We start from the raw sequence: 17,347 nt of genomic DNA on the forward strand, positions 1-17,347 counted from the left end.
CACGTCACAACATCGTAAGAGTGTCACTGGGAAACGTGTGGAATACACAGCAAAACATTGAGATTGAAGCAGTGGAAACCCCTCAAGTGTGCACGGCTGTGATAAAGATCCCCAGCGAACCTATCCAAGAGGAGTTAAAGAGAAAAGGTCTTCAACTTGCTGATTTTCCACCACAGGGAACTGAGGATCCAGACGTGTCAGTGTTAATAGGAGCAGACTATTACTGGCGAATAGTGACTGGCAAGGTTCAGAGGATAACAGAATCACTAGTAGCCGTTGAAAGCAGCTTCGGATGGGTTCTGCAGGGTCCAGTTACCACATCCAGAGTAACCGATGCCACTTGCATGCACATCTGCCTAGAGGAGGACACTCAAATAACCAAACAACTACATGCTTTCTGGGAAGTAGAGTCACTGGGCATTGTTCATGAACAAATCCAGAGCCCAGAAGAAACGGAAGCTCTTCAGAACTTTCAAAAGACTATAAAGTACGAGGATGGCCGCTACAGAGTTGAGTTGCCGTGGCGACCTGACGAATCAGATCTCGCAAACAACTTCAGAGTTGCGAGGAGACGATTTGAAGGCCTCAAGAGGAGACTGAAAATGGATGCAACGCTGTACACTAGGTACAATGATGTCATACAAGATTATCTGCAGCAAGGCATCTGTGAGGATGTACCAGAGCACACCTCAGCGGCAGATCAAACTGAGGCTGTGAAGTACTACATGCCACACCATGCTGTCCTTCGAGAAGATAAGGTGACAACTAAACTGAGGGTTGTATTTGATGCATCATCACACGAAGAGAGTTGCCGCTTTCTTAATGACTGTTTACTAGCTGGGTCAAACCTGAACCCAAATCTGTTAGATGTGCTGATAAAATTCAGACTCCACCAGATAGCCTTTACGGCAGACATCACCAAGGCTTTCTTGCAGATAGAACTAGCAAAAAGAGACAAAGATGCTGTGAGGTTCCTGTGGCTACATGGACCTCCAACCAAAGACTGTGAAAATGAGCTGTGCATCATGAGAATGAATAAAGTGGTTTTTGGAGTGTCATCCAGCCCGTTCCTGTTAGCTGCAACAGTAAGAACACATATTAAGCAGTATGAAGCAGAACAGCCTAAGACAGTGGAGGCACTGAGAGAGTCCCTCTACGTAGATGATTTTATCTCCAGCTCATGTGATGTGGATGAAGCACTTCTAGTTACCACAACAGCAAAGAAGATTCTGTCTCACGCCGGCATGAACCTGTGCAAATGGGTGACAAATTCACCAGACCTGAGAGACAAGTAGACAGAAAGGGGAGTGGAGCACACAACAGACACAGCCATTTGTGGAAATGTACTGAAGGTGTTGGGGTTGGTATGGAGATCTGAAAAGGACAGTTTTGTGTCTGATTTAAAGGGACTACTGGACATTGTAAAGAACAAAGAAAACACAAAGCGAAGTGTGCTACAGACATCAGCCAGAATCTTTGATCCAATCGGTTTTCTCACTCCATTCACTATTCGAGTAAAGTGTTTGTTTCAAGAACTATGGGAGAGGGGAATCGGTTGGGATGAGCAGCTTCCCCCAGAATTGGCGGAAAAATGGGATCAGTGGTGTGCAGAGCTGCCACAGCTCCACCTGGTGGACATTCCAAGATGGTACCAGATCGAGATCCGACCAAACTCGCAGATCAAACTGCACCTCTTCTTGCCTATCTGCAAGGACAGAACAAGGAAGGAGATGTTGTAACAAGCTTTGTGGCTTCCAAGTCAAAGGTAGCCCCACTGAAGAAAATGACGTTACCACGCTTGGAACTCATGGGTGCACTGATTGGAGCGAGACTAGGAAATAATCTCCTCAAGCCACTCAACGTGGAAAGAAATCAGCTGCACATGTGGACAGATTCAATGATTGTTTTCCATTGGATACGAAGCACAGCACAAAGGTGGAAGCCATTTGTGGCCAACAGAGTGACTGAAATACAAGGACTCACAAATCCAGAGTTGTGGTGTCACTGCAATGGTAAAACTAATCCTGCTGATTTACCTACCAGAGGCCAGAGCGTCGACAATCTCATCCAAAGCCAGCTGTGGTGGAGCGGACCTGCTTCACTGTTAACTGTTGATCGGGCAAAGGCCATGGATGAAGACTGTGTTGAAGATGAGGTGAACACTGAGCTTAGGTCTAAGTTTCAGGTTGTAGTACAGCTGACCAGCACTGAACCAGCTGAGCCACTATTGGACTTCGAGAAGTACAGTAGGTTAAAACCTGCATTCAGAGTAACTGCATGGGTGAAAAGATTCATAGCTAATGCCCGTTGTAGTCAAAGGATTCAGGGAGAGCTAACTTCAGAGGAGCTCACTGCAGCAGAAGTATATTGGGTGAAGATGACCCAAGAGCAGAGCTTCAGCCAAGACATCGTCCAGCTGAAATCTGGACAGGACATCAAGAGAGATTCAAAAATCAAAGACTTGAAACCATTCTTAGATGAGAATAGCCTTATTAGTGTAGGAGGCAGGCTACAGTACTCTGATTTCAGTTTTAGACAGCAACACCCATGGGTGCTACCTAGAAATCACAGATACTCTGAGTTACTTGCTCAGGATTGTCATGAGAGAGTGATGCATTCTGGAGTCAGAGACACTCTAGTACAAGTGAGAGAGAGGTATTGGATTCCAAAAGGGAGACAGTCAAGAAGATGATATCACATTGCTACATCTGCAGGAGACTGAAGGTGAAACCAGCACAGCAGTCCACGGCTCCATTACTCAGAGACAGAGTCCCCTCACTTTGAAGTTATTGGGGCGGATTTTGCAGGGCCATTATATGTTAAGGCTAGTGGTCAGTCTAAGAAGGCATATATTGCGCTTTTCACTTGCGCTGTCACTAGAGCAGTGCATTTAGAATTAGTTTCTGATCAGACCACAGAAAACTTTCTGTTGGCCTTAAAGAGGTTCATCGCAAGGCGAGGACTGTGCAAGGTTGTTTGTTCAGACAATGCCAAAACGTTCAAAAGAGCAGAACAAGATCTAAAGGAACTATGGAAGTCATTCAGAGGATCAGAGCTCACAGAGTTTTTCACTGACAAGGGATCACCTGGAAGTTTATTGCAGAGCGAGCTGCTTGGTGTGGTGGTTTCTGGGAAAGGCTTGTGAGATCTGTGAAAACCTGCTTAAAGAAGATCCTGGGGAGGGCCTCACTGAACTTTGAGGAGCTGACAACCATGCTCACAGAGATAGAGGCTGTGTTGAACTCCAGGTCGCTCTCCTATGTAAATGAGGATGCGTCAGAGCCACAACCACTCACGCCCTCTCATTTCTTGGTTGGAAAAAGACTAACTTCGCTACCGCCAAAGACTATGCTGCCACCGTCCCAGACAAACAATGTGAGCAGAGAGGACATGGGCCGGAGATGGAGGTACCGGCAGAGACTCTTAACCAGCTTTTGGAATCGCTGGAGAAAAGATTACCTGATGGACTTGAACTCAGCTCACAAGTGCGAGACACCCACACCCACTGTGCTGAAGGTGGGAGATGTCATCCTGATTGGAGAGGACAACGCGCCCAGGCAGAACTGGAAGATGGGCAGGATAAAAGAACTCTTCCCTGGGAGGGATGGACTCATTCGTTCCTGTACTGTTCATACCTCTACAGGCAGTTTGTTGAGGAGACCTGTTCAGTTGATATATCCATTAGAGATAAGTTAAAGTAATGGGCTGAATAGTAATGAACAGCTGTTCATCGGGCGGGAGAATGTTGTAACTTGTTTTATTACATGATTTACTCTTATTTTGAAGAGCATGGACACAGGAAGTGCTTTTACTTTGAAGGCAGAAAGTACAATGTTACATGCTTGTTGATGCTACTAATTTGAATGTTACGTGTGGATTATATACATGTCGGGTGCAAGAGCGCGTTCTCAATCGCTTTAACAGTTTTAAGACTGCAGTTCACTAGTAAAGTGATTTCGTTCAGACAAGACGTGTCCTGGTCCTCATTAGAAGCTCCACTTCAAGAGATGAGTGATTCAATATTTCTGATTGTGTGCCCAAGTTGAGAGGTAAACTACATCACAGCTCGGCTCTGATTACAAATAATTTTGCCTTGATATGGGATTTTGTGGCATTTAAGGAAACATCAAAACAGGAAGTCTGTTTGGTGGTGTTAGGCCACAGAGAGAAGCAGAACTTCCTGAGCAGCCGAAAGAATGAACTTTGAAATGCCTCATATATTTGGGAGCTGCCATTCAAATATTTTTCTTACAGCAAAGACTTACAAAATGAAGTTCAGCACACTGAGACACTGAGTGTTTTTGAACTGATGTCTGGCACCAGAGTAAGACAATCAACCTGAAAGTGTATGCTATTGTTATTGTATCATTTTTTCTTGAACAATATACATAAACAGTTATGGGCTTAAGGAAGAAGAATTCAAGAGTTCTCCAATAATATAGTTAAAATTAAAGACATTTATTTTATAAATCTGCTGATTACAGCCCTGATTGGATGACTCTTACAAGCCAATAGGCAGTGACTTTGGGTCAGATTATGTTCATACTGATATCAGTTTATGTCTTGCATTCAAACTGTCTAGACGTGTGCTCTATTGTCCTTGGATCACTCATCTATTGTTTTCAAGTCATGATAAATGTGTGTTTTGCTTTTCTATGGTTGATCTTGTGATGTAATTCAAGCTCAATTCAAAATCTAACTTTCATGACATGTAATTTAATGTAGGAGATGACTGTTTTTGGAATCAGTGCACACATCGGGGTCAACACGTCCTGTCTTCTTTCTAATGCTCACTACGTTATTTCGGGACAATGGATGGCATTGGTGTCGTCAAATATAGGATCCACCTCAGAATTTGATGCAGTTTGAATTTCCTGTGACATGATTTCTAGTCCTTATCATCAGCTCAACCTTTCTTAAGTTTCCTTGGCAGAGAGAGGTAATACACGTTGGGATGGGTTGGACTATAATCCCTGTGGATACAGCGAATCTACATTGGCAAAAGGACAATCGTAATGATATTCCCTTAATCTCCCTTGACAGATTCAGGACATGATTTTCATTAACACAAAAGTGGATAAGAGAGCAATAAGCACTGTTTCAGAGTTTACCTAAATCCTTTAAAGCTAACTGAGATTCACATTCTGGTGTTGCTTGTCTCTGTCTGCTTAGGCTTAAGCCAATGGGGTACCATATTTACAGAGCTCTTTGACATACTTTTTCAGCTGCATTTTTCAAGGTGCGACTACAAACAATAGCAGGGACACAGTTAATTTCACAGCTGTTCATGTACATTTAAGGAATAATAAAGATGCATATAAGAACATGCTGTGCCTCTATTTTTTACTTTAATGAATGATTTCTGCATTCAGTGTGGATGAAAACATTTTAAAATTGTACAATCTGTGCTGAAAATAGATGTCTTTACAATTAATATAATGTTTCCAATTGCGCTTAATATCTTCATAAAGCTGTCTCTATGCAATGTAACTGCTCAGTTAAAGTGTTAAATCCAACCATTATAAACATATTGGGTGAAAAACATTCATGAGCTGATGATCTCATCAGATTATGATCTTATTCAGTTTAATTAAAATACACAGGTTCCAGCCTGTAAAGCGTGTCTACTTTGTCAACAGCAGTCTTCATCATCTGAAAAGGCAGCATCAGATTGTGCTGTCAATTATTTTTGTTAAGAACAGGTGTTTTTCAAATGCTTGCTATCTACATTTGATAAAAGGAACTTTGCATTTCTTGATGTTTGGAGGAAAGAATCAGGGAATCCAAAAAAAGTATATTTCTCTCTCTTTTTCATGAAGAGAAATAATTCAGTGGAGTTTCCATTCAGATTGCAAAGGAGGCAAGAAGAGGGAGGATAACACTTATTTTTCTTTTTAATTAGCTTCATTTGAGGAATTATCCAGCACTAATATAATGGCCCGATTCATCTCCCACACCATCTGGTGTGAGAGCGGTCTACCTCTGGAGCTGATTGCTTTCCCCCGGTGCTGTGTCGGGGTAATAGGCTGTTCAAAGGCTGCTCTGGGCTCGGACAGCTGAGCAGAGGTGGGGCAAGAGCAGCTGGCCTTGGCGCCATCACCTGCTGCCTGTCAGCAGTCTTTCAAATATGGTCCATCCATGCCCTAAGTTCAGTTTCTATGTATGCGTATGTGTGTGTTTGTGTATATGTGCAACAATCTTGAGAGTCAACTTCAGGCTGAACACATCCTCTTGCTTGAGAAGAGAGAGGGAGAGAGCAAGTCATTAGGCCTCTTGTGAACATCTGGAAGAAGTGACACAGGTGGCAAATAAGCAGTAGTGTCTGGAGATGATACCAGCACTTCAGTTAGGTGTCACTTCTGTCAAAAATACATATTATTTGCTTCATAAAATTGCTTTTTTAGGGAAATCTTCACAAGCCTCTCTCATATCTCTACTATATATATACTATATTTGTCAAAATGGAGAGTGTTCATTTGAGAGTTGACATCTGGTTTGCCCTGAGGCCCGTCCAACAGTGCAGTGCGCCCACAGCGTCTCAGCGAGGAGGAGGGGCGAGGAGGGGCGAGGAGGAGGATGATATGTCACTCTTACCTGTCATTTGGAGCCCTGCTCCAAATGAATGCTCATGTTGCTTTGTGTTAGCTGGCTGTGTGAATAGGAAACTGTTTGCCAACAGATTTTCCATGTCAATTTAAGTGCAAAATTAAAATGAATATTAATTAAGACAGGTTTAAGTAACAGTTAACATCTTTGAGAACTTCTTCCAACATGCTAGTGATTGGCTCTCACACAAGGACACTCTGGGAATCTTTGGTTGGATTAAATGTTTTCATGGAGGTTTTGACGTTGAAATGTTTTCCATCAGAATATTATGCAATATGTTTCAATAAAATTCAGTAACAGCAGAGTCGTTTTAAGAGACAAAAGGTCAAAATCAAGACGATTGTACTGGCTGACTGACTGTGCTGATAACAGTAGTTTACGTTAGCTTGTTCACATTTATTTTACACACCCACTTTCGGAGAAGCTGTGTGTGTGTGTGTGTGTGTGTGTGTGTGTGTGTGTGTGTGTGTGTGTGTGTGTGTGTGTGTGTGTGTGTGTGTGCTTGCGTGTGCGTGTGTGTGTGTGTGTGTGTGTGTGTGTGTGTGTGTGTGTGTCTGTGCAGATGGGGAGGTGGGTGACCAGGAGGAAGGGTGGAGGTTATTGAGGGTGTCTTATCTAACAGTTGAGCAGCTTTATGGCTTCTAATAGGCACCCTGGCGGATTGAATTGTAAATATGGAGCACCATTGTGCATTCAGATGTGTGTACATCCTCTGCTTCATTTACCAGATGCTAAGTCATGACCAACCCATTTATTACACCGTGCAATCCACAATTAAAATGGAGAGAGGCTCACAAGGAAAAAGCCATTTACCTTAGCCCAAGCTGCACTTACACACCAGACACAAATTTCCCTGTTACTTGAAAACTTTCCATGCATGAAGCACATTATCATTTGATTTCCATCCAGAGTTCTCAATTAAAATTATACAGAGGTTGCATTTCATTACCTGAGCTTGGGGCAATTTGCAGGCCATTAAGCTTCTACCTGTATCAGTGGAGATGCTTTCGAGGTGAACATCTGGGGTTGAGGTGGCAGAGCATGAAATGAAATGCCCATGGCTCTTTGCTCTGCCTTTTGTCCAAAAATGGCTAAGGGTATTAGAACGCCATGCATAGTAATAACTGTGTTTCATTGTTCTGGGATCTGAATTGAAATCAAAAATCGACCATGAATCTGAGGATACTGAGTGACCAAAAAGCCACACAAAGTATATACTGTAAGTATATACAATTGAATTTTTGTTGGATTGGTAGCAGGAATTATACTTTTATTATTATTATTATGGGTACTATGTTTTACCCAGCATCCATTTGGCTTTGAACACCTGAACATGACACCAATTTCTTTGCTGTCTAAATCGTGAAGACCTGTAAAAATGCAAAGTGTACCTTGCTGAATTCCTCATAAAGGGATCAAGATTCTCTATAAAACTGTAATTGATTTCTGTACCACACAATAATAAAGACTCGTCATTAGGAAACTATACTTGCGAGACCTTTTAAGAATCAGATCTCATTATATCTTGGCTCTAATGTGTTTCTCTAAATAATTATTTAAAATGCAAACTGCTCTTATGTTGCTTAGTGATATAATGTCATTTGTTTGGTAATGTAATAAAAAACTGCAGTTTACAGTTAATCTCTGAAATTCTCTGATCAAGATCTGATATGTATTCCTTCTGCATATTTTTGCTCAGTGTGAGATGTGAGTGAAATATGCTCACAGACTGCAGTGGTAGATACTAATAATCATATCAGATTATTAAGTTATTTAAATGCCACAGTGATGTGGGTTGCATGAACTCCGTGGACCAAATGTTATTCTTGCAATACCTTACCATTGTTCATAGAAATGCATTAACCTGATATGGATGTTTGGCCTCTATTTCAACAAAACTCAAAGTTCAAAGCAGAGATCAGTCACTCATTATTATGTTATAATATCTAAAATGTACCGTTTGCCACAAAAAGTTGACTTTTAGGCAATGTTGTATTCATGTAGTGTATCCTCTAAATAATCAAACAAAACAATAATTAGCACTGCATGCTGAGGTTTGGTATTAACAATTATAAAGGAGATCATACAAATGGATTAGAACAACTGAGCAATAATCTATATTGCATTGCTTCTGATTTAGCATTTCTCATTACATCTGACAGCTTGCTGTCACATGCAAAAATTGCATTGGCTGGTTTCCTTCATGTAAGAAGCAATATCTATGCAAAGAGCTGTTTTATCAAGTGTTACTGGGCTTGCTATAGAGTACCACCCTTTAATCTTCCGTAGTTAAAAGAAGTGAAAAGAAGAAGAAAAAAAACCTCTAATATCCTTCATAAAAAACATTCAGGAAAAAAAAGATCAAAACACTGTTGCAAAACCCACACTTAGAATAGGGCAGCTTTGGTGTGTCTCCTTTCACACTGTTGTGAATAATAACATTTCTTTGTTGGGGATTATAGGTCCTTGCTACAGGGTGTTCCAAATATTTTTTTCTTGTGACAGACTGAAATAGCTTTTAGTTTGTCAAATAACTGCAGAATTGCTGTCTAAGTCATGCAGTGAACATTCGAAGATCACTTTCCTCAACACTGCGAGGCGTCTGCGTTAAGAGAGCCCCAACACAAACTAGCTTTCATTTCTGTTATCATACTCCAACAGTATGGGGATCTCACTGGAGATTTGTGTGGTACAAGTTGTATTCTCGATGATATGCAGTAATCAGGCCCTTTGAGTCTCCTTCTGTCTCTCCGTCTCTCTCCCTCTCTCTCCAGGCTGTCTCTCCCTCTTTCCCTTGCCCTCACTAAAGCTGGTGAGCACTCAAGTTTTGCAGTATTTTAGCATTACATCATTCCACATGGCACACTATTAAGCTTTTGGGAACTGGGAAGACAGCCCAAGCCTTTAGATTTGTCAAAGCATTGAGCTCCATTGTTGTACTGACAGATGAATCGCATGCTGACCAAACAAGCACTAAGCTAGGGGAAATAATTAATGCACAGTGCTTCTTTTTTTTCTCCCCTAATACAGCGCACAGACAAGTTGTGACACTGCGACTAGTTGTCAGATTTTGCTCCTTTTTTGTCAACATTGGGGACAAATGTTTATTCTGCAAGGGGCATGGCCCCCATCTATCCTTTCATCTGCCCATATGATATTCCATCCAGGTACGATGTCATGGCTACGCTTAGTTATGCAGTGGAATTTATTGTCTGCACTGCGGCAGATTACCATTGCTTAACATGCCATAGAGGAGACTTAAAGAGGCAGCACCTTTCCAAGTGTTGCATCCTGCTGGCAACTATGTTGGAAAGCCTGTGGCATGCTGGGACGCCTGGTCTTTATATATGGTTTGTTATGCTGTGAAGGACATACGGCTTACAGTACCGTCCAAGAGAATGGCGAGACTCAATCAATTTAAATGCAATATATACTGTTTGTTTGAATCTTTTCTTTCAGTGTTTTTCTTTTCTTTTCTTATTTTTTTCAAAGAAAAATTGAAGCAATAACTTGAGTCTACATTTCCATTTTAATGAAAATGTTGCATTATGCGTTGACTATTGAGTTAGCATGTATGAACCGGGTAGTGAGTGACACGTGCTGTTGTTGTCCCCGGCTTCTGGTTCTGCTTCACTGTTACCTGTGTCAGCACTGTTGACATTGCACTGTTATTGCTGCTATCCACTGACTCAGCCGCTGCCATGTTGAGAGCCGTGTGGAGGTATTCCTCCAATTTAGCACGGGTAAAACTTAAGTTATGTAATGATCAGTTGTACAAACCCACTCTTTACAAGGTCGGCATCTTCTGTTAAATTGACCTAAAGCAGCCTTAATAGCTGGAAACTTTTAGTATTCCGTAACTCCATTCAATAACAAAACACAGATTGAACCTAAATTATTTAACACCACTGCACGTCAAAGAGGGGTATCAGGCATTAACCTTATGATGAAATTATAGGTAAAGTTCTTAACCAAGCTAAAGGCTATAACAAAGGAATTTGAGTATAAGAGATTTTCCTGCAAAAAGATGTGTAGTACGATGAGAATTAATCTTTTGAAGTTGTTATCTGCATGCATATGCTACGGGATTCAGATACCAGGCTATAGAAGGATAAGAAAGGTTCAGCTTTTGTCCACCGTGGGCAATCCTCCTGGCAATATGGCTGCCGTGTGGATTTTGCCTGTGTGATGCACATTGCCTTGGGTTAAGCAAGAAACAAAATGTTCTAAAAAATTATTAAATCAACCCTGGTGTGCCTCTGTTCAGATCCCATCTGTAGGTAGTCGCAGACTATTGCCTGCAGCTGAAACAGTGTAGCAGAAGTGGTTTGCAGTATATCACGCGATTATACTTGCCCATTATTATTTCTTTAAAACTTTTATTTCCTTGTTGTGTTCACACAACTGTCATTTCAACCATGTGTGATAGTCACTGTATTGTCATCATTGATTTAAACTAGTTTTGACCTAACCTGTCTTTCTTATTGAGCTTTTGAATTAAGAACAAGCTGCATATGAAGGATTTAAAAAGTGATTTAAAGATGAAAGTAATCTGTTTTGAAATTCATTTCAATAACTTTAATCACTCATGTCTAGCAGGGTTTTCCTGCGGAAATTATCTTGATGCACAGGAAGTAATGAATTACATTTGTGTAAATGTGTTTGGCTCTAAACAGAAGGGGAAAAGGATCGGGTAGCACAAAAGCAGTTCACAGACATTTCAGCTGAAAAGAAAGAAAAACCAAAAAACAACACCCGATTTTACACCTATTGCAACACTCATCTCATCATCTAAAGCAGGGTCTCTTGGAAGTGATGCACAAAACACAACATGCTTGTAGCAAAGAAAACACCAAAAAAGCAACTAAACAGCAGTACAATTTCAGACAAAGATTTGGCACAAGAAATTGTTCATCCCAACACATCATGACAGCGTTACAATTTACCTTCGCCCAAAACTAAGTAGAGCTCAATATGACTTCCACTATTTTTATTTGTTCCATCCGTTATCAAGGGAGAGACCCCGCTGTCGGCAGACGAGCCGGTCACTGCGATCACTCTGAGCAGCATGCAAGGTTATGAATTACAAAATAATAAGTGTCTGGAGTTAGTTGTTTAAAGGTTCCCTCATTGCTTATTTTGGACTTGCAGTTGTGACGAAGTGTGTGCTCTATGTCTTCTTCACTTCACTTCACGAACACATGTTATATGTGTGTGTCTGTAACATTACTGTTTGTGCTGCTATGTGCTGACATATAACTATCATACTGTGGCAGCACATGTGTAAATATAACATATAAAATTAAACGGATCGACCGCTCACCAGTCATGGCCAATCAGCAGAAAGCCTAACTGTCTTAGAGCTATTAATTGGTGCATCTCTAGTTCAGAGGTATTTACAGATCATCAACAGCTAGCTTACCAGCACTCAAGAAATTCTATCCTCGTGACAAAGCTGCATGGTTCAAAACATTGATGGATAGATCCATCAATCAATCAGTCAATCATCTTATAGTTATCATGGGCCAGGTCGGGGCAGCAGGGTACTCCAGTTGTCCCTCTCCACAGCAATATTTTACAGTTCTTCCTGGAGAACCCAGAGGCGATCTCTGGCCATACGAGATACATATCTCTCCAGCGTGTTCTCGGTCAACCTCGGGGCCCCCTACCAATTGGACGTGACCTGAAAACTTCCAAAGGGAGAAGTCCAGGAGGCATCATAATCAGATTCCAGAATCACCACAGCTTGCCTCTTTGCACACGAGGAAACAGCAGCCATACTCTGTGCTTCTTCGGATGTCTGACCTCGGGATGTCGGAATTAGATAATTTTGCCATAACCGTGGTTGTATAACGCCACGTAAGAATTGAAGAAGTAACAGTATCTATGGTGTCCTGAATTCTGCGTTGTTGCTATGTGAAAACGATTCTTGCAAGAGGCGTTGTTTGTGTGTGCAACAATTTAGTAACATTATGGTGTGTGCAAGTCCATTTCAATAAAGCATTGTATTATAAGTGGGTAAATTATATCGTTATAAAGATGTGTTCGAATGTAATGATGTCAAATTTAGTTTTCGTGATAAACTTTAATAAATACAGTTGTTTGACAGAGATGTTTTCACAGCAATATGTAATAGATATTAGCGAGGAAATTATGACCCGTTTATCTTCCTATATCTCCAAGCAGCTTATGGTACATCATCAAAACTTCTAATGCAAAGATTTTCTATTTGATAGAAATACAATCTTTTTTTAAATGCAAGTTTCCACTATAGATGACTTTAAAGTAGAAGGATATAGTTGATGATGATAATAAATACTTTAGTTCATTAGCTATAAACATTAAAACTGTGAAACCGTGATATTTTCTCTGACAATAATTGTGCTATAAAAATGTTATAGTGTGACATCCCTAGTCTGAGTTCTCCCCCTATCTCTACCGTAAGAAGGAAGCTCATGTTGGCCGCTTGTATCTGCGATATCATTATTTCATTCACTACCCAAAGCTCATGACCACAGGTGAGGGTCAGAACGTAGATGGACTGGTAAATCGATAGCTTTGCCTTCCAGCTCAGCTCCCAGTCATGGTCCGGTACAACGTCCGCATCACTGCTGACGCCGCGCTGCCTGACCATCTCACGCTCTACTTCGCTCTCATTCGTGAATAGAATCAGAATCAGAACTGTTTATTGTTTTTATTTAAATTCTTGAATTTGACGAGGTGAATAGTGCATAACAATAAAGACAGTGCATGCAATAGTATGAGAAGTAATTAAAAAATAGAGCCACAGTTACTTAAAGTTCCAAACTTTGGGCAGTGACTCACTCTCAACCCAGAGGCTGCAATCCACTGCTTTCCTGCAGAGAACCATAGCCTCAGACTTGGTCTCTCATCCCAACCTTTTCACACTCTATTACAAACATGCCCCAGTGCATGAAGGTCATGGTCCGATGGAACAGAACAGAACCACATCATCTGCAAAGATCCTAATTGTCCGTCCTTCCAGCCCATACACATATCCCAACCTTGCATGAAAACTTAGATTTGCAGTACATTTGCAAGCAAAGCATAATTGTAGTGTTTACAAAAGTGTATACTGTATTTTTTCAACAAAGCAGATCTTTGTAATACTCTTACCTGTGCATTCTTTTTGTCAGAAACACTTTTCGTATTATCGCCACGGTGTTTAATCAACTTGCATCCACTCTGCTGTCGCTCTCAACAGTGAAAAGGGCTGTGATTATTTTTAAAGATTTACATCAATAGTTCAACTTTCTGCTGGCCTTTCTCCATCCCAACACAGATACACATACTCTGGTGCGGTCACAAGCACAAAGAATACAGTCCTTTTGATGCAGAAATGCAGGGGATGCAGTTAACGTTAGTATTGGCGGTCTTCACCCTGTAGGCCTACTGTAATGTTCATCACAAATGCATTGTGGTCTGTTGTGGTTACACTTAACACAGTTACAAAATAACTGGAATGGAATGAAAATGTCCATTGTGTTATGTGGGATTGCAGCATTAGGATAGTATGTGTTTTCTATATGTGCAGTAGGCGTCCTTTCTCTTATTTAGTTTCACTCTGTTTCCATAATATTCCAAGCATCCTTCAGACATCCGACATTGGCTACAAATACCTGACCCAATACATGCAGAGTGGTGGACATTTGTTGGTTCTTCATCCATTCAGGGCTCTCCATTATGGCTCTAGATGAAAGATTTAGAAACGGCGGTGTTCTCCCTCTGGCTGTAAAGCATGAAGCCTAGCCGACCTCACAGCAGAAGTAATGGTCCACACCTTTAATTGTCGCGGGCTGTTCATCTTCACTAACAATAGCAGTAAGCAATGGGTCTGGGAAAGAAAGGCAGCCGTGTCTGACAAAGGAAGTGATTTAGTTCTGGAGGCAATTCATAAGCGGGCGTTGCTGGGGCAGCAGTAATGTGCCGAGAGAAAGATCATATGGGGTAAGAGGCGTAGCAGACACAATGGTGGCACACAAGTAACACTTGATTTTTTTTCATCCTCCCATTGCAAAGATTTATCAAAAAAAAGAGGCAGTAAAATGTATATTGTGTGTGTCCTTCAGGGGAGCTAGAGCTTGTGTTATTGAAGTGGATATGATGCTCTCTGAATTGTGGATGCTGCAATGGCTTAAACAGTGAGTTGGACAAGAGAAACTTTATCATCATGACCGTATCAGTCAGTAAACAAACAACACATCTCATTTAAAGTATTGGACTCTAGGTGATCTTCTGGTTGTGATGCTCCTCATTATCCCATTTGATGTCAAAACATCATTTGATACTGAACTTTCAAAAGTTTGCTTTTAGTTCTGTGTTTCTTTCAAAAGAGGAAAAGCCGCTGTGAAAAAATGTTCCATTGATGGGTCACTAGTTTACTGTCAGTATTAGACATGTAAAATAAGAAAAAGACAAGTGTTGTTACCAAATTAAAGTGTGCTTCCCGTGAAAGTTGAGGCCCATTAAAATGATAGATTGTGTGGTGTATGCAAGGGGACGCTTTACACCCACAAAACAGTCTAATTGCATGCATTCCTGTAAGAAGCCCACAAATGTTGAATCTAGATTCTCCGGCGTATTGGCAGCAAGCTGCTAGACAGCAGATGACTAGCTTCAAACGAGTAGCGAGGGGGAGGGATGTAAAATCTTGACAAACAGTGAGAGCCAGTGTCCACATCATCTCTCGGCCCTGACAGGCTTCTCCATGCATGAATTCAAAGCTGGTAAAACCATGGCTGGATCCATTTTGATCTGACATCCATCATGTAGATCAGTGTTGTGGTTTCACTGTACTGTGTCCACGATAAGAAGTTTTGGCAATCGGCCCATGACATCTGTTAAAGCCAGTCAAGAGTAACTGGGACCAATTTGGCTCTTCTGTCACAAGTTATTGTTTGTTTTTGGCTTTGAGCACTTTTCATTCTTATTAGAATAGTCACACAAGGACCACAACTATTCCTGAATGTAATTGCACTGTATGTCTAAATTGAAAAAGTTAATTTAAAAGCATGTATATGAAGCTAATCATATTCATTCTTGATAATTTTTTGAGGTTGCAATTTATGGTGGCTGTTGTATCAGATTGTGTGATTCTGTTATGTGTTCTGCTTTTTCTCCTCCTATCGTTTCCTTGCCCTGAAAAGGGTTTGCAAATTGGAAAATTGGGTGGGACTGCAGATTTTGTTCTAATTTTATTTGTCTGAAGGAACCAGGGAAAAGCCTTGCAGCCAGTTGCCGGAGGGTAAATGAGTTTTGTGTACTAGTTTAAAATCATTAATAAATAAACTACATGAGGCTGCAATATTGATTAGGATATAAGGTACATGCTAGACGCATGTCTGAAGAGTCAGGAGCACAAAACAAAAAGCGCTCTTCTTCTCTCTATTCTCCTAATTCTGACAGTGATATTTAACCATGCAGTGATTTAGTTAAAGGCATTGTCCGGATCGGCTTAGAATGCAAGTCTCATAGCTGAGTTATGAATTACAGATAAACCACTCGCAGTATTCCTGCACCAGCTTGCATGGCTCAAGCATGGCGGCATGTGTGTGGAAGGCGTTAGGCAGATGGGATATGTCTGATATCTCTCACTCAACATAATGAGACGAGAACGCGCTTCACCAATCTTAGGGCCCGTCTGATGGCAAGAGACACAGTGCCCACTCATACGGGAGGGATCTTTCCCCTCTTCAAAGATAATGAGATGACAATGTATTCAACTATCATTAGATAGAGACAGGGTTTCGGGGGGGGGGAGGGAGAAACATTCTACAGCACTTGTCTGCAGCCTTTGATCAGACGAGAAAAGCAACTGTCATTCTTTGTATCAGTGCTGGACTCGTGAAAGTGCAGCTAACTACTTTATCACTTGAACTGAAAAGCTGTAGTTCCTCAAGCAGGCACGATTTTTCAAGCGAACCTGCATTGTTAGCCGGACAGGAACGCACATCGATATGGTTACCGTCCTGTTGCCTGTGTGATGTGTTTAATCTTTGTCACTCTCTGAATTCAGTTGCTTGAAAAAAACACGAGCAGTGCAACATTACCGCCACCTGGGAAGAGAAGACACAACATTTTTTCTGACATGGCAATCCATTGCAAGATGTCAAAAGTGCCATGTTAAAGGGCTTATTTAAGCATGCTTGACGAGACAATCTTATTCTAAGTTGACAGTTTGTTGTGGCACTTGTAGAGGGATCCATCTTGTCTTTTGTCCCCGTGGTGAAGATAATCCCTCGCATGCTGTTTTTTAAAATTCTCAGTCTTTCTTATAATACAGTGTTTTGACAAATAAACCACCCAAATCCATTTTGTACAGGCTTTCTTCAGTGAGCATTAGGCCAGCTGCATTGAAGTTTGAGACTGTAATTTGACAGCAAATAATTATGCAGCGTTATCATGTATCTGGCAGTAGAAAATGTGTTGGCTGAAATCCCCAAATCTATGCATGTAACATATTTGCAAGGGAATGATTTATCATTTATTTAAACTTTTAACCTTTATTTAGTATATATTATAGAAGAAAGCAACCTGGTATGGTATGCATTCACAATCAATTTGGTACATTGTTTGCAACGTACACTGTGCTGTTGCCTCTTTCTCTCATCACTTCTCATCTCTGTTCACTGTCACACAAAAAAAGGATAATAAAATATGAGCGAGAGCTGTTCCCTCCCACAAAAAGAAATCACAAAAGGCTAGGCGCAGAGCTCAAAAA

Source organism: Taurulus bubalis, assembly GCF_910589615.1.
Source record: "Taurulus bubalis genome assembly, chromosome: 13".
NCBI lineage: Eukaryota > Metazoa > Chordata > Actinopteri > Perciformes > Cottidae > Taurulus > Taurulus bubalis.